This window comes from Neomonachus schauinslandi, chromosome 3, assembly GCF_002201575.2.
Source record: "Neomonachus schauinslandi chromosome 3, ASM220157v2, whole genome shotgun sequence".
NCBI lineage: Eukaryota > Metazoa > Chordata > Mammalia > Carnivora > Phocidae > Neomonachus > Neomonachus schauinslandi.
The window spans coordinates 163,697,331-163,716,456 of record NC_058405.1 but is presented as its reverse complement, the minus strand read 5'-3'; the positions used below and the strand labels follow the sequence as shown (position 1 = coordinate 163,716,456).

General features: G+C 40.9%; 1 pseudogene; it reads right to left on the bottom strand.

Annotated features, from left to right (window-relative positions):
- Nucleotides 1-2,684: 2,684 nt before the first annotated feature.
- LOC110592257 lies at nucleotides 2,685-2,979 on the bottom strand (annotated as a pseudogene).
- Nucleotides 2,980-19,126: the final 16,147 nt, after the last annotated feature.

Here is a 19,126-nt window from a genome sequence, read left to right as displayed (position 1 = left end):
ATGAATTTGACGATAATCAAAAACTTACATCCTCACCTGAAACTCACCTTTGCCTTTTCAGATAAAAATTATTGTTAGTTATTGTCGAGATGCCACGGTCTTAAATGCCTTCTATCAAAAGACACTAAGTCATCTTCCTGCCAGTCAGTAAATATTATTGAGCTCTACTATTTGCCAGGCACTGTGCTAGGATCTGAGGGTATAAAGGCAAGCAAAAACTACAGCCTGCTGGAGGAGAGACATTTATAAAATGAGTATTCAAATATATAACTAAAAATTGTAAGTAAAGTGTAGAGAGCAGTGACCCTGATTGAGACTGAGGGACAGGCTGGTGGTGGTCAGGGAAGAGTTCATTTAGGAAAGTAACATCTGGGGGCTTGGTGGGTTAAGTGTCCGACTTCTTTATTTTGGCTCAGGTTGTGGTCTCAGGGTTGTGAGATAGAGCCCCACGTCAGGCTCCGTGCTCAGCCGGGAGTTTGCTTGGGATTCTCTCTTTCCCTCTCCCTCTGTACCCCCCGCCTTGCACATGCTCTCTCCCTCCCTCTCTCTCTCAAATGAATAAATAAATCTTAAAAAAAAAAAGTAACATCTGAAAATACTGCTTACCCTTGAGTAGAGCTGGCAATTTTCTCCCAAATTCCAAAACTAAATATTTATATATATAATTACTTGTTTTATTCTTATGTTATAAGGAAATAAAAGTTTAGTCAAATCAATTATCTGGCTGCATTTATGAAAAATACTAAGCTGATATAAATTATTTACTCTTAGCCAATCAGATACCTAATGTTAAACATGACTTTTCTGTTTGATTGACATTTTGTCCCACATAGGTTTCATTTCATTAACAGTATTCAAAATAAAGCCCTTCACCTCTGGGGTGATTTTCTCATTATCAACACACTCACACACAAAATGTGTACTTCAGTACAGTCCTTCACATGCACTAACCAAGAAGATGGGGAAAATTTAGAAAACAGTAAAATGACTAAGTTCTTCTTACCTTATCTGGGAGAGATGCCTTGCTCTGGAATGATATTTAATGTATAAACATGCCATTTCTCCATGGTTTGCCTTTGGGTTTTTTTTTAAGAGATTGAATAAGGAAGGGGGAACGTCAGCGCACACTTAAGATTGCTTATCTCATAGGAGGGATTATAACATACCAACCTCTCTATAAAAGATTTCCTCAGAAAGGCATTGGGTCTCCCAGAACACGGGGGGTGGGGGGGTGGGGGGAGGAATGATTGCAGAGAGTGCCTGTCCATTTTAACTTTTTGTTGAAATATTTACAGGGGCCCCTGGGTGGCTCAATCAGTTGAGCAGCTGACTCTTGGTTTCCGCTAAGGTCGTGATCTCCAGATTGTGGAATCGAGCCCCACGTCTGGCTCTGCGCTCAGTGCAGATTCTGCTTCAGATTCTTTCTCCCTCTCCCTCTGCCCCTCCCCACTCTCTCTCTCTCTCTCAAAAAAAAAAAAAAATTTACAAGAATCTTCACATCCTGGGCGCCTGGGTGGCTCAGTTGGTTAAGCGACTGCCTTCAGCTCAGGTCATGATCCCAGGGTCCTGGGATCGAGCCCCGCATCGGGCTCCCCGCTCCGCGGGAAGCCTGCTTCTCCCTCTCCCACTCCCCCTGCGTGTGTCCCCTCTCTTGCTCTCTCTCTCTCTGTCAAATAAATAAATAAAATCTTTAAAAAAAAAAAAAGAATCTTCACATCCTGGGGTGCCTGGCCGGCTCAGTTGGAAGAGCATGTGACTCTTGATCTCAGGGTCTCAGGTTCGAGCCCCATGTTGCGTAGAGAGATTACTTAAAATAAATAAAATAAAATAAAAGAATATTCACATTCATTTATTTCAGCCTCAGATAAACAAAAGCTTGATTTTAAAAAACTAGATTTTTTTTGCCATGTCCAATGGAATCTGCTCAAATCCACTGAGTGGTCTTCAGTAATTTCCTAAAGAAATACCACTTCGTCCAATTTACATTTTTCTCAAGCAATCGGTAACTAACTTATTCATCAAACTTGAGAGAATGCCCCAAAAGAATTTTTTTGGAAAAGCTGTTTTTCTTCTTGCTGAGCCAGACAATTACTGTGTTTTCTAGCCAGTTGGATTACAGCAAGTCAGTGAGATCACAGCAAGAAGCCCAGCTATGTTGTACCCGTTTTTATCACAAGAAATGAACTCATCTACACGAATCATTTGGTGCAAAATAAATAAATTGCTTCAGTAGAACATTATCACAGGATCAGAATGTCCTACTTTGGAAAGGAAAGAATGAACACAATGTAGCTTTACAGTAACAGCAGGAAACCATTATTTTGTTGCTCACAGTGGTATGTTTCAGCCCATGTTTTCTTAGAAGGAACCATAAATCCAGTGTTAGCTAAACTAATCACGAATAATATCAAACGAGCTCTCTGATTATAGCCAGTGATCATTACATTAGCTGGAAGCCTACGAATTTGCTACCTTTCAAGAGTCATGTTATGTGAATTATTTCATAATACACCCTAATAAAAAGATTAATTGAAGTAAGATAATAATAATAGCTCACAATTCTTGAGCTCCTCCTATAAGCCAGGCGCTGTGAGAGACACTTACATATCTTATATGATTTTTTAAGTGAAACATAAACTCAAGATTATATTTTCTTCTAATAAAACAAAATATGACACTTAGAACTAGATCATTTGGCCCTTTCTCTTCTTACCAAAATGCTTGCTTCTCTTAATAGCCAGCATTCTCTTAGATCCACAGTTGGGGTCAACACATTCAAGCCTCAGCACAATCTTCTTTATAGATTTAACCTTTTTCCAGAAAATCCATCCGCCCACCATAGCCACTTGCTTCCTGTCATAACGCTGCTTTCCCTGGCATACAGAGAATCCTTGCCCCTCTTGTAATGTGTCACTTTGTGGGGTTAGTGTTTGCCACACTTCTTACAGAAAGTCTGGCAGTTTTAGGAATGGTCACCATGTCTGTGAGAGTGCTATCTGTGTGAAACGTACCTTGTATAATTCTTAAAACAACCCAACAATGGTTCACTGATGAGCTTTCTCCCCAGATGACAGATGAAGAAATTCAAGTTGATTGTAATAAAAAAAAAAAATGATGTGATACGTATGACCACTGTCTTTGATTTGCCAGTATAGGGGAGGAAAAAAAAATCTTTGCCTCCTCCTCTTCTAAATTCTCAGCTGGGGCCCCTGTAACAAAGGACAGAGTATCCAGAGAAAAGCATACAGATTCTTTAAAGTAAATTTTACCTGACATGGGAGCCTTCATAAGGAAATGACCTGAGGAAACAGTTAGACCTGAGTGTTTTTATACTACGTTTGACCAAAAATGGGGACTCGTGGAAAATGTGCTAGGTCAAAGGGTTAGGAGCAGACAGTAGTACAGTGGGGGAAATATAGCAAGGCTTATTCAGATTCCTCTCAGAGTCCCTCCTTCCTCAGAGGTAAGGATGCTTCCCTCAGGGTATATGGAAGGCACCTCTCACGTGAGACTCATATGACCTGCTTCAAGGAGACCAGGAAAATCAGAGAGTCCTTCCTGAACCTGCTGTTTCTCAAACTCCTTCCGCTTAAACTATTCAATATACCAAGGTGCCATATTTTGGGGTAGCATGTCCTGTACTTTATCAGTATCTATGGTGGATTGAGAAAAAAATGTGAAATAGTACCTACAAATAAGACGATGGGAAATAGAAGTACATTAGAAATAGAGGGAAAATGGGAAACAGGAGTCTGGAGGCAGGAAAATAAATTATAATAGTAGCAGATGACTCTGTATCAGACAGTGAGCCTCACTTGACTGCCTCATCTCATCCCCACAGCAACCTAGTCAAGGAGATATTATTATTATCCCTCTTTTCCAGATGGAGAAATTGAGGCTTGGAACTTTTGACTAACTTCGCAAGGTCACTCAGGTAGGTAATAAGTGGAACTGCAATTTGAAGCCAGGGTCTGCCTGACTCCAGGGCCCTAGTCCTTCACTACCATAAAATACCGCCCAGAAATGCTTGTGATTGTGGATTCCATCAAAGCACGTGGTGAGGATGGGCTGGTGGGAAAGAGGGCAGTTTAACCACTGAAGAGATGAGGGTGACAGAGAGGGAAGATAGACATGGAAGACTGGAAAGGAAACGGAGAACTAAAATTCAACTCGGGGCGCCTGAATGGCTCAGTCGGTTAAGCATCTGTCTTCAGCTCGGGTCATGATCCCAGGGTCCTGGGATCGAGTTCCGCATGGGGCTTCTTGCTCAGCAGGGAGTCTGCTTCTTCCTCTGCCCCTCCCCCCCACCCCACCCACCCGGCTCATTCTTGCTCTCTTGCTTTCTCGTGTGTGTGCAAAAATAAATAAATAAAATCTTAAAAAATAATAATAAAAATAAAATAAAATTCAACTCTGCGTAAACATCCTAGATATATTTAGATATCTCAAGAGACAGTGGGGAGCAAGGGCAGTGACAGATGAGACATAACTGGAGTGTCTTTGGGGGCTGCCATGACTTCTCTTCATCCCATACTGGTGAGCCAGTCTTCGGGCCAAGGAAGACATTCTGTGTTCTGGAACTGCAGCGTTGATCAGGCAAAATGCCACATCTAACCAATTATCTGTAGTTTGGGGGCGGCTAGAGCACGGGCTTGGCTCCCTTCCTCGGTTAGGGTAGCTGCAGCAGCGATTAAAGTAGCCTCAGTCTGACTGCCAAAAAAAAAAAAAAAGAGAGAGAGAGAGAGATAAACAGAAAGCTGTACATATTTGAATACTGTGTTAATGTTCTGGCTATGCAAAGCAATTCTATTAATCTTGCTTACTGGTCTCTCGATTCCAACAGTCGTATTAGGGACCTGGCTTCCAACATACAGTCTTTGAAGAGGACAGGTTGGGGTGCAAGGAAGAGAGTCTGGGATTCCTTAAAGAAAGAATTTGCATCCACAATACCAAACTTGGAGTGCTATCAGAATTTTCTCTCCTGAAGCCTTTCCCTGCTTGTCTGGAATTCCACTTAGCCCTCCTTTCCTCTGAGGGACTGCTTCCCCATCTTGATGTTCAGTTCCATCATTATCCTAGGAGTGGGAGGTAAATTTAGGTTTTGGAAATTGAGTGGACCAGAAAGAAACTTCATATACATTTTTTAAAAACCTTACCTCACCCCCATCCTCCTCTCCCTCTTCATTGTCCTCTCAAGGTCAGACCAACACTTTTGGACTACAGATCTATTAAAAGATAATTTTTTAAACAGATAAATCATGACTCATATACAAATATAAAATTAATATGTCTCAAATGTTTTATTTAACTCATTAATGAATGATAGAATCAGTAAGATGTTGCCATGGGTTAAAAAGAGATTTCAAAGTGTCACACATATATAGGCCATCAGGAATGTTGAAATGAGTTTATAAACAGTTGCAAAAATTGGCAAAACTGGTTAGTAATTCACAGGGCAATAATCAATTGCATTCCACTGGACGCAATTCATTCATATTTCTGTGGACAAGGATCATTTGCATTATTATAAGTTGTCGACAATGTGAACAATTGTGAAATATTCAGACAGTAACAGGCAGAGAACCCGAAAACACACACCAGGTAGGATACTCAGAATCTGTCTTCCCATTTCAGTATCCTTCACAATTTTTCCTGACAGGCCCTAAATGCTGAAAAACTTATATCCCTCTTCATATGTAATTCAACATAAAAAAATATATATATATATATTTATATATATATATATACTAAACCAAACTCATAAATTTCGTAATGAAAGTAAAATAATTTTTTTCCAGAATTTTCTTACTGCAAAATGATACATTAATCCATGGAAGTTAAACATTTTTGTTGTTTTACTGCCTCTGCTTTACAGGTATACTAACTTAGTCCGCTTTTGGAGTAATAACTCATCCCATGACAACCCAGCTTTTGGCCACACTGGTGAGTGACATCTTTAGTAAAATCCTCTTATAGGCCAATAGGCTGAGTATTTTCTAATGAAATAGATCAAAGGAAAAAAAAAATGGAAGAAACATGTAGTACTGTCACTGTGAATGGGTAAAATCTCTGAAATAAAAGCCAACCATAGGGGGGCCTGGCTGGCTTGGTTGGAAGAACATGCGACCCTTGATCTTGGGGTTGTCAGTTCAAGCCCCATGTTGGGTGTAGAGATTACTTTAAATTTTTAAAAAATCTTTAAAAAACCACAACAACCATAAATCATGTTTTTCAGGACACCTACATATCACAAATCATGTCTTATAGTATACTTCTGTATTAAGACCACTGTACTGATTTTAATTCTAATGTTCCACTTAATGTGTCAAGAGGTTAAGGAGTGTGTGTGTGTGTGTGTTTGTAAGCAGTATGATAAGATGTCACCTGGAAAACACTTTAGATATTTGTTGGGTCTGTTAGTTAAATGGATAGTTTTTTATTATTCAATGTAAAATAACTAATTACAAATTTAAACAAATTATTTATTTTATTTTTTTAGACATTTTATTTATTTATTTGAGGGGAGGGGGCAGAGGGAGAGGGAGAAGCAGACTCCCCACTGAACAGGAAGTCTGACACAGGGCTGGATCCCAGGACCCTGAGATCATGACCTGAGCTGAAGGCAGACGCTTAACTGACTGAGCCACTCAGGCGTCCCTGAACAAATTATTTTATTTATTTATTTATTTTTTAAAGATTTTGTTTATTTATTTGACAGAGGGAGAGACAGCAAGAGAGGGAACAAAAGCAGGGGGAGCAGGAGAGGGAGAAGCAGGCTTCCCGCCGAGCTGGGAACCCGATGTGGGGCTAGATCCCAGGACCCTGGGATCATGACCTGAGCCGAACAACTGAGCCACCCAGGCGCCCCTGAACAAATTATTTTAAATAAAAGTTGCCTAGGAAGCAAGCAGCTTTCTAGATTTGAAAATGAGAAGGTGGGGACTGACAGGGGGATAAAGGATGAAAAGTTGAAGGCTTTTGGTTATACTTTCCTCCAAGTGTTCTAACTCTGAGCTGGGAGTAGAAATAGTCCGTACAGTATAGTCAAGTAGAATCTAAAGGGTGCCCCGAAACAACAGCAGCATGCGTCCCAGGGTGACCCTTGCCAGCTGGGACCGAGCCCCCGCTAGCCACCAGCACCATCAGTGAGCACCAGTGGTTTGCCAGGAGGACGTGATCAGGGGAAGGCTGTTGTTCCGTGGTTAACACTTCCACCCAGCTCCATGCGGGCAAACATCCAAATTAGACAAAACTGATGGCCAGGCTACTGCTCTCTATTTCCACATCTGTTTAGGTTCCTCTTGGTTCTTGCTCCAGTCATGATTTCTGCATTCTGACTCCTGGCTGATCCGGTTCCTGCAGCTTTCTTTGTTTCTGGTCTTACTGAGTGAGTGTCCATCCTTGGCTAATAAATAAGCTACATTCTCTGACGCACGGCTTCCTTTAGCTGGCTGCCTTCATTCCTCCACATGTGGTGGAACATCGGTGCTCCGGGCTCCGAGTCAGCTCTGTCCTGTGTGGTGAGTTCTCCCCTGGCAGGTCCCCAGCAGCGGCGGCCGCACCTCCTTCCTCGAGGTCACTCTACGCTTCCCACCCCAGCAGGCTTGCTTCCTCCAGGAGCCCCGCAGCACTACCTCAAGCTATTTCCTGGCTCAGGTTTATCCAGATAAACGACTTGGTTGCTGAGATAATTCCAGAATTCTGATGGTCCCAGCTTGGAATAAGAAGGAGAAAGTAAGCAAATTTTGACGATAATGATAGACGTTGATGTTTCATAGGTAAAATTATTGACTTACACCCAAGTCTATATTTATCTAAGATCTTCCTCACTTGTTCTTTCAACGGGTATTTATTGAGCATATTTCAAGTGCTGGGAATTGTTCTAGCAACTAAGGATATAGCAGAGACTAAAAAAAAACAAAGTTTGGGTACTCAGAGCTTACACTGTACATCTATGGGGTTTCTTAGAGAGAGGAGGTAAATAATTAATGATTTAAAGAGTTCTACTTTAGAGAGGGGAGAACTTTCAGCGTCTAATTGGTATGCTAATATATGCTCTCAGTTAATCACAGATAAAGTAACCATTGAATCTGTGGCCCCTACCTGAAATCAGGGCACAGTGTTCCAAAAGGTATAGTCTTGCAAGCCTTAAAGAGTTGAGACATAGCAAATATCCTGGCCTGTGTTTTTTTTCCAACTTTTTATTATGAAAAATTCCAAACATTCAGAAAAGTCGAAAGACTAGTACAGAGAACAATTACATACTTATAATCTAGATCGATTATTAACATTTTGCTATATCTGGTTGACCTGTAATTATTTATGTATTTTCAACTTATTATTTGAAGATAATCTCAAGCTTGCAAAAGAGTTACAAGAAAAATTCAAAGAATCCTCTCAAATCCTTTTTTACCTCTATTCACCAATTGTTAAATTTTTGCTCCATTTGTGTTAATATTCTGTCTGTGTAATGTGTGTATGTAGTTTTTCCGAATCATTTGAGAGGAAGTTACTTACCTCCCAGCTCCCTTCTCCCTATATATTTTAGTGTCTATTTCCTAAGAGCAAAGCCATTCTTCTACATAATCGCTGTATACTTAATAATCACAGGAAATTTTAAGTTGATGCAATACTTTTAGCCAATCCCTAATCCATGTTCCAGTTCTGTCAATTGCTTCAATAATGTCCTTTTTGGCCTTCTATTCTTCTCTAGTATAGGATGCAGTCCAGAATCATATATTACATTTAGTTGCCATGTGTCTTTAGTCTCTTTTAATCTGGAACATTTCCATAGCCTTTCTTTGTCTTTGATGACATTGGCATTTTTAAAGAAAACAGAACTTAAAAAAAAAAAAAGTTCCTCATTTAGGGGTTGTCTTTTTTTTTTTTTTAAGGATTTTATTTATTTATTTGACAGACAGAGACACAGCAAGAGAGGGTAAACAAGCAGGGGGAGTGCAAGAAGGAGAAGCAGGCCTCCCGCGGAGCCGGGAGCCCGGTGCGGGTCTCCATCCCATGACCCTGGGGTCATGACCTGAGCCGAAGGCAGACGCTTAACGACTGAGCCACCCAGGCGCTCCTAGAGGTTGTCCGATATCCATCTCGTGTCACAGGTTGAGTTCTTCTAGAAGAAAACTCAGAGACAGAGTTTAATGATTGGATATTAGATTGTGTCCTTAGGATCAATACCTGTGTGTGGAAGGTGGAAAGACAATTGGGCAGGGGGAGAAATTGAGCTGCAAGGTAGGACTGGCAACCATAGCGAGAGGTGGGCCTGTGAAGCTAAAATGGACCCATCAGAATTTCCCCCCACGAGGCCACCATGGCCAGGCCTTTCTACTTCCCTTCCGATCCTCACTGCAGGTGAGCCACTCTAGAAGGCATGGCCCCAGAAAGGAGCTCTATGTAGTAGCAGCGGCCTCTGAAGTGCTGCTCATTGAACTCTGTCTCTTGATGGCTCGCCCACAAGCTTGGGCAACAAGTTTGGGATCTAGACTATGTAGTAACTATACCTCATTTAAAAAAAATAAATAAAGGCAAAAAATCAATATCTAACCAATTGTCACAGATTACATTTTTTTTTCCTTTTTTTTTTCTTTTTTTAAAGAAAGCTCTAGGGGCGCCTGGGTGGCTCAGTGGGTTAAGCATGTGCCTTCGGCTCAGGTCATGATCTCAGGGTCCTGAGATCAAGCCCCGGGTGGGCTCCCTGCTCAGCGGGGAGCCTGCTTCTCCCTCTGTCTCTCCCTCCAGCTCGTGTTCTCCCTTGTGCTCTCTCTCTCTCTCAAATAAATAAATAAAAGCTTTAAAAAAGAAAAAGAAAGCAAGCTCTACACGTAATGTGGGTCTTGAACTCATGACCCCAGATCCAGAGTTGCATGTTCCACTCACAGCCAGTCAGGCACCCCTCTTTTCTCTTTTAATCTGGAACTACCCTTCTATTTGTTTTTCCTTGACAAAGGCTAAACAGAACAGGTCTGATGTCTTGAAGAATCTTCCTGTTTTTCAAATTTTCAGTGTTTTGACATTAAGTCACAAGAACTGAGGAAAATACCATTTGCTTTTAATTCAATGATTTTAAGTATTAATACAGATGAAACAATTTTCAAAGATGTGGACTATCTTTGCTAGCATAGTCATTGAAGGCCCACTTTTATATTCATTATTAAGAAAGGAGAATCATAGAGAAGAGATAAAATGATTTATGACACCAATTTTATTACATATTTATATAATCGAGTTAACTCAGTATTTGTGCCTGTGTGTGTATATATAGCTAGATACTACTTAACCTTCACATTTTCTTCTCTAGCAAAGAACGAAACAAAAAGCTGCTTTGTGTTTTTTCTGTAATTTGCTAGTGAAAACAGGAAATGAAAGAATCATATTATCTTGTCCCATCATATTATGTTGTACCATAATCATATTACATGATATTGTTACTAAAGCTTCTTTAGTCCTTTAAATGTAGCACTCATTATAAGCAGCTCTAATCCTCTTAAAATATTATGACTCATTCATTATAACAAATTAAGGAAGACATGAGACACAAAGATCTTTTCAGATTATTTCCAGACAGGCTTCTTTAACTAATGTCCTTCAGTTGAGCTAGTTATAAGTTTTCTGATGGAAAATAATTATCTCTGCTAGGTATTAGTCAAATACTTTCAAAATTTGTCAGTGGCCACCACCTTGACAAGGGACAGGAGTATCTTCCTCTCTCCCGCTCTCCTTCCCTCCATCCGTCCTCTCTCCTTTTTTCCCTTGTTTTATGGAAAGAATTTACTGCTAAAAGTATATCATAGTACTCATTTTCCACCGAAACAAAGATCTATCCCATAAACATTAAAGGAAGTGGGAAATCATCAACATAAAATTTACAACTTTTAAAGCTAAAGATTTAGTGTTACGTGAGGATAAAATATAGTAGAGAATTGGTCGATTTTGCCTATTTTGAGCCCATATGTTTTGATTCAGCACCATTCCTTGAATATTCATTGTGTTTAAGTCCCTGTACTGGACCCTTTGATAAGTCACAAATTTGACTGATTGATTGATTCACTCATTTATTCATTCATTCACTTTTATAGTCTCTACAACCAAAGCAAGTTTAGGAAGGAGAAGAAGGTGGTGGAAAAATATACATGTTTCCATAGGAGTTTAACTAGTAAGTGGACTATATTACTATTCTTAGACTTAATAAGCCTAATTTTTTATTCTTTAACTCGTTTTAAAGATTTATTTATTTATTTCAGAGAGAGAGAGAGAGAGAGAGCGAGCAAGGGTGAGCAGGAGGGGTAGAGGGAGAGAGACCATCTCAAGTGGACTCGGAACTGAGCACAGAGCCTGACTCGGGGCTTGATCTCACGACCCTGAGATCATGACTGAGCTGAAACCAAGAGTCGGACACTTAACCTAGGCACCCCTAAGCCTAATTTTTTAAAGAACACCATGCTTTTTGAGCCACATGGTTCCCATATGCACAAAGTATGCCTATTCAAACTCCCCATCCAGGTGACATGAGCAAAACTAGCAGAGGAAGGACCTCAGAAAACTCTCTCGTCCACAAAGCAGCAAGGAACTGGCAAAATGGTCTGAATTGACTTTTTCAGAACTCTGATATTTATCCAAAGGCTTGGGCAACAATCTGGGAGTGTTTGTCAAAATCAAACAAAAACAACAAAATTGAAAATGGCTTAATCTCAGTAAAAGAAGTGAGCTGTGTGGCACGTATAACTTGCTCTAGTCTTACCCTGCTTTGCAATCTTCTTGAAAACTAACAACCTGCATCCCAGTGAAGACCAGCAGCCTGGTAGCAACTGAAAGGAACAGAAAGTAGTTTGGGAACTCCTTAAAAGCTTCATTCCCAGAGAATTATTAGGTACCCGTCTGGTGGCTCCCTGCAAAGCCTCACTTGCGACACTATCCATATTTGATCCAAGTCAGCTCACCTACGGTGAAAAGCTTTTTCCCGTAAGCATTTATCGAAAATAATAACAGGCAGTTATTTAGCTTTGCAGCTGCCTGAGGAGACGGATACCAGTTGAGGGAAAACATTAGACTAACCAAAAGCTTTATTAAAAAAAAATTTAAGATTTATTTATTCATTTATTTGAGAAAGTGCACGCACGCGTGAGGGGCAGAGGGAGAAGGAGGAAGATGATACCCCGAATCCAGGGCTCCATTCAAGACCCTGAGATCATGACCTGGGCCAAAACAAAGAGTCAGTGCTTCACTGACTGAGCCACCCAGGCACCCCTAACCAAAAGCTTTAAAATAAAGACTTGAGGAATGAGACATACCGAGAGGCTTTGACAAGCTCTGACGTATACCTGAGAATCAAGAAGGCCACATGCAAGTATAGGGTTTTGCTCGTGCCCAGGGTTCTGTGCATTGCCAAGAAAGCCATGAAAAGGCCCTAAGCTTTCACCTTGGATGAACTTGAAGATTCTGTAAGCAGAAAATGAAGGCTAAGGCAGAGTTGAAAATGTGCCCCCAACATGCATCAGGGCCCCTCACTAAAAACTAGGAGACTTATTGGTTCCAGGCATTTAAGGAAATTTCCGGGTCCTACATTATACCTTCTGAGCTTTGCAAGGTGGTAGCAACAAAGGAAAGGTTGCATAAGCCATGGCTTTGATGTTTCTCTGCATTCTTGATTCCCCCCATTTCAGTTCAGGCCACTAAGAAATATCCTTACTTTCTTGCCAGCTCAGCCATACATTTAAAAAGATGATTTTATGTTTAATCCAGTGTTTTTCAAGGTTTTGTAGTGAAAAGTGTTTAAAGAATACCTAGAGTATCTAGAGTACCATATTGCCAGAAACATAACTCCATCCAGCTTTTGAGCTATTAGGAGGAATCTACATACACTGTCAATTCACATCTGAATATATATATATTCAGGCGTAAGACATCATGTAGATTTCACTGATTGCCTTGCTGGAGCATCTCACTTGTCTTTGTCCGCTATTCAGCCTCCGAGCCAGGCTCAAAGCAGCTCCTGTTTTCTCTCCTTATCCAGGAGGGGCCCCAGCAACTCAGACACCTCCCTCTCCCTCAGCAGCTGACTCTACCCACTTTTCTTGTTGCACATCTGTCCAACTGCTGTATTCTTTGCTCCACAAACATTTATTTTTACCTTAAAATCTTTTACTGTTAATTACCAGAGGAGAATAGTAGATACCAGAAACATGATCGGTATAAGAAATTTCCAAGTATTTCATAATTTTACAAAAGGTCTTAGAATCATGGTCCCAATTTCCTTCTAGAGTGAGTTTTTGTCTTCCGATTTTATTCTCTTAGGGAGTTGTTCCATATTTGGTGAAGGCCAAAGGGATCCTGTTTTCAAACATGACCCTTCTTCTTAAATTGAAGATGGAAGGGCCTATGGATGCTATCAGGGCAGAACAAAGGTGTCCCTGTCCTTGTCCAGAATCGCCAGACTGAATGATTCCCAAATCAGTCATCCTCTGTCCTGATCAGGAATATCATGGGGGCGTCTGGGTGGCTCAGTCAGTTAAGGGTCTGCCTTCAGCTCAGGTCACGATCCCAGGGTCCTGGGATCGAGCCCCACCTCGGGCTCCTTACCCAGCGGGAAGCTTGCTTCTCCCTCGGCCTGCCACTTCCCCTGCTTGTGCCCCCCCCCGATAAATAAATAAATAAAATCTTTTTTTTTAAAAAAGGAATATTATGGGCATTATTTTATAATCCTATTTTTAGATGCTCAAAATACCCACATATCAGCTAGACTTTGACTGTGGTCCTACTTTTAACCCCCTGGTTAGCACAAAGCTTTATTCCCTTCTGCCACGTTGATTTGATAATATGTTAGACCGCTTTACTCTCTGTCCTTTATATTTTAGCCTTTCTTTCCTATTTTCCATCTCATTGTCTCGCAGTGCTACGTTTTAGGTACCCTCTTCAGATATATCTTCTAGTTTACATTCTACCTTTGACTGGGTCTAAGCTACTACTTTATGCATCCAGTAAAATAAATATCAATATTAACTGTGTAATTTCTAGAAGCTCTGCATGATTCTTTATAAAACTTTCTGGACCCAAAGTAGATATTTTGCCTAAAATCCTAGGAATTATTAGTGCTTCTGTCTTAGGTATTCAGGGATTTTTTTTCTACCCCCACCACTCCATATTCAGGTATTTATGTGTTCTACAAACTCTCTGTTTTTCTCATGTATAAAATGAAGGGACTAGATTAAATTGTCTCTGACATCTCATTTCACTTTAACAGACAATAATTCTATGATCTTTAAAGATTTACTTATTTATTTGAGAGAGAGCGAGTGCTCACATGTGAGCAAGGGGAGGGGCAGAAGGAGAGGGAGAGAGGGAATCTCAAGCAGACTCCCCCTGAGCACGGAGCCCAATGCAGGGCTCAATCCCACAACCCTGAGACCATGCATGACCTGAGCCGAAATCAGAAGTCAGACAGAAGCACTAATATTGGGATGCCTGGGTGGCTTAGTCGGTTAAGTGCCATGCATGACCTGAGCCGAAATCAAAAGGCAGGCACTTAACCAACTAAGCCACCCAGGCACTCCAATAATTCTATAATCTTTGGCCATACTAACTTCACCCTCTTTCAAAGAGATTAAAGAATAGAAATTGGTTTGTAAAGGGAGAACTCCCCTTCCCCAACTAATAAGGGCAAGTTGAAAAAGATGAAAACAAAGAGAAATGGCAGCTACATCTTTGGGGGTGAAAATGAGATATAAGAAAATTGCGTCCCATCACGGTACAGCACATGGCATACTTTTATCCTTCCTGGCACCCCATCCCTCCAAAACCACTTCGTGAAGGAGGCCCTGCATGTGCGCGTGTACTAGCAGGAGACTGTGGCTAAGCCACAGAATCAGAACTGTACATCCTGACCAATGGCCGGGAGAACCAGCAAACTCTATCAGGTATAGCATTAGAGTTTCAGGGTTGGCAGAGCTTTAGACAGCATCAAGCCCGGTCACACTTAATTCCTGGTGTCCTCCTACAAAACTCTCAATTTGTGGTTGCCTCATTAAACACCTCCACGTATGAGAAATGTGCCATCATCTGACACAGCTTTGCACTAGAATGAAAGCTCCATGGGTTCTGTTCACCGCAATTCACTACTATTTGTTCAGGGCCTAGAAGATATAGTAGATGCTCAATAAATATTTTCTAAAATGTTTTTTGACAGATATTGTTAAAATGAATAAACATCTTTTTTTTTTAAGATTTATTTTTATTTATTTGACAGAGAGAGAGACAGTGAGAGAGGGAACACAAGCAGGTGGAGTGGGATAGGGAGAAGCAGGCTTCCCGCCGAGCAGGGAGCCCGATGCGGGGCTCGATCCCAGGAGCCTGGGATCATGACCTGAGCTGAAGGCAGACGCTTAACGACTGAGCCACCCAGGTGCCCCAAAATGAATAAACATCTTAACAACTATCATCTTCAGGAAGTTTTGCCTTGGGTTGAGCTAAAATGTGTCTTTTTCTCATGTCCTTAGTTTTGCTCTCTGGTCAGATAAAAGTTCCCTCATCTGCATACCAGATCTTGAACCATCTGAAAAAAGTTATCCTGCTCTGAGGCACCTGGCTGGCTCAGTCAGAAGAACATGTGACTTTTGATCTCAGGGTTGTGAGTTTGAGCCCCATGTTGGGTACAGAGCTTACCAAAAAAATAAATTAAAAAAAAAAGTTATCCTGTCCTTTCTTTTCTAGAATGAATTGCTTCCACCAATTTATTCAGCGTTCCTCATATGATGTAATTTTAAGCTTTCTCTCTGTCCTGTTGTCTCTTTTCTGGACATGCTCCAGTTTATCATTGTTCCTCTGAAACTGTAATTCGCAGAAAAGAATACAATACTCCCAGGTGCAACCTGACCAGTTCAAGCAGAGTTGGACAAACACTCCCTTAATTCTGTTAGAACATTTCAAGGACAAATTCACCTTTTTTCCCCCTTTTTTTAAAGCAGTCACATCCCTTTGTGGACTCACATAGAGCTCACGGTCAAGGAGAAGTCTTAGTTTGATGCAGAAATTTAGCACATCTAAATGTCAGAACAGGTTGCCACAGGACACTAGTCACAGTGCCTTTGGTGAATGGTGCATATCGTGGAAATATGAGTGGAGGTGCTGGGCTGGGACCCCGCCCAGGGAGACCACATCAATTCCCTTCTCTTGGATGATAAAAAAGCACTGAACAAGCCATTAGCCCATCTTCTCTATCTCTTTGATGTAGGCTTACCAAACCCAACTTAGGAAAAAAATTCAGGGCCTGTAATTGCTGCCTAAACACATTACCAACTAGGAAAACCTGTCAGGAGATGATTTGTTTTATATAGTAACTGGCATGAAGTTCAACGCAGGTATTGCTTAACAAGTGAATTCTGAAGTGAGAGAAGACAGGTAATTTCTAACGAACATTCTGGACACTGCCTTGAAGTCCTATTTAACAGGTCAGTATGGTGAAATCAGATTTTTTTTAAAGATTTTATTTATTTATTTGACAGAGAGAGACACAGCAAGAGAGGGAACACAAGCAGGGGGAGTGGGAGAGGGAGAAGCAGGCTTCCCGCGGAGCAGAGAGCCCAATGCGGGGCTCGATCCCAGGACCCTGGGATCATGACCTGAACTGAAGGCAGACGCTTAACAACTGAGCCACCCAGGTGCCCCTGAAATTAGATTTTTTAAGAAGTAATAGGAAGGCCATTCTGAATATCTCTTTTCAGAACCTTCAAAACTTGATTATCTTGAACGCAAGCAAAACTAAAGTGTCTTCAACTCAAGCCCTCTATGGTTACTATTAATATGACTCTGTATGGTGGTTTTATTTTATTTTTTAAGATTTTATTTATTAATTTGAGAGATTTGAGAGAGAGAGAGAGCACAAGCAGGGGGAGTGGCAGAGGCAGAGGGAGAAGCAGGCTCCCCTCTGAGCAGGGAGCCCGATGCGGGGCTCCATCCCAGGACCCTGGGATCATGACCTGAGCTGCAGGCAGCCACTTAGCTGAATGAGCCACCCAGGCACTCTTGTATGGTGGTTTTAAAGATGAACTTAGAATTGCCATGCTTTAGATTTTATTTATTTATTAGAGAGAGAGGGACGGAGAAAGCATAAGCAGGGGGAGGGGCAGTGGGAGAAGCAGACTCCCCGCTGAGCAGGGAACCCGATGCGGAACTCGATCCCAGGACCCTGGGACCACGACCTGAACCAAAGGCAGATGCTTAACTGACTGAGCCACCCAGGCGCCTGCTTTTTCTGCTTTTAATAACTTTCTGTAATTGGACTTCAGGTTAAAATGGTTTGTCTACCTTTGCCTTGTTAGAGGAAATCTATGATGAACAGAAAAGATACAGGAACCTTTGCTAAAAGTAAAATTAAAAATTTTTTTTTATTGTATCAAGTGGTTTGTTACGGAGTTCCTTCTAAGTTCCTTGCCAGGAAACAAACTGCTTATATTATGTTTCTTTGAAGATATATTATAGGACATGTATAGGTGCCAAGATATTTTCTGATTTGAGTACCAGGTGAAGCACTTAGCTTTTGAGTTCTCCAAGTACTGAGTCGATAGGAACAGTGCAGATATATGCATACGTCCACTCTTTCTCCCATACCACTGTATTTAATGACTTTCACAAGATCCCTTTTCTTTCCCTCAAATACCAGACCTCCGTCTCTGGGACAAGGTGAATCATATCAAAGATGAGAGAAAGATATTAAATAAATGCAGATTATTTTATTGTATAGTTACTGTGTGCAGAACCAATTTACAAAATAATATAGTTAAGAGACCTCAGAAGTGGTTCATCCCTCTCATTTCTACCACTATAGACAGTAAGTAAATGGAAAAGCTGCCTCTTGTAAGATGAACTAAGAAAGAAAGAAAGCTCTTAAAATACAGTCCTAGGTTTTACCACTGGACCAGGGTCTGATGATATTCCTTCCTTACCCCTTCCTTCCTTTCTTCCTTCCTTCTTCATTTATTTTTTTTTCTTTCTTAGTCAAGGAAGGAAGAGGGGAATATATAAATGCTCTCTCTCCTTACCTTCTAGTTGTGCAAACACAAATACAAAGAACTAGCTAGGCAGTGGAGATTCTATTTCTTTGGCAGTCCCACAGCTGTTTTGGGCACCACTGCATGTTTATAACCTTTTCTCACAGATGTTACATTTTATGAAATCTGACTCATTAGGGTGGTACTAGTATCTTTAGATGGAAAGAAATCCCTGAGGGCTGGATGATTACGCAAGTCTGCTTCACTCAAAACCTGAAATATTTGAATAGAATATTTCCCGGGGAAAAAAAAGAATTTGCCATAATTAAATAAATCAGAGAGCAATGATTTTATTATTTTTTTTTTCTGGGAAGAAAGAGAGAGGGACAATGTTCTTGTTTGGGGAGGTTTCGGTTTTATTTGCAGAATGTTTCTAATTTGTATGGGCTTTTCCTTTTGGACCTTGGTCTATAATTTTGTTTCAATGTGCAAAAAAACACTGACTAGAAGACATTTTTTGAATGCCCACTCTGTGCAAAGCACCAGATTTGGTGCTACTTGGAGGCATGGAGGGTAGTTAAAGAGCTAGAATACATTGTCCTGCCATCTTTGCGCTTCTCATAAAAGTTTAAAATTAAATGTCCCCTGTATTTTCCAGAGGAGACCCCTGGGGTCCCCAGTGGGAAGGTGACTCTTCCAGAGTCATGCAGCTAGTAACATGCAGAACTAAGACTTACAACCATCTCTCCTTAGTTCCAAAGCATTTTCAACACACCAGGCTACTTGGTACCTGTGGACTTAAATGGGGTCAAGTGTTATGGCAGGGCCAACACTATAGGATGAAGCAATTGACACAAAATTGTCACATGTACAAAAATCTCATTAATCAAAATGAATGCAAAACATCTGCTGAACAAAAAAATATCAAAATTGTAAGCGAAGTCAGGATCTGGCCCTGCTCTTATATGACCCTGCCTCACTTGCCTTACTCTGATCTTGGCCCTACATCATGCAATCTGAACTCTTGGGTGAGCTAAGGGGGCAAACAATAAGGAAATATTCCCATGGCTGGGATAATAGTAAATTATTATTATAATTGTAAGTTGTAATGGAATCCTTGAATGTATAGAGTGAGA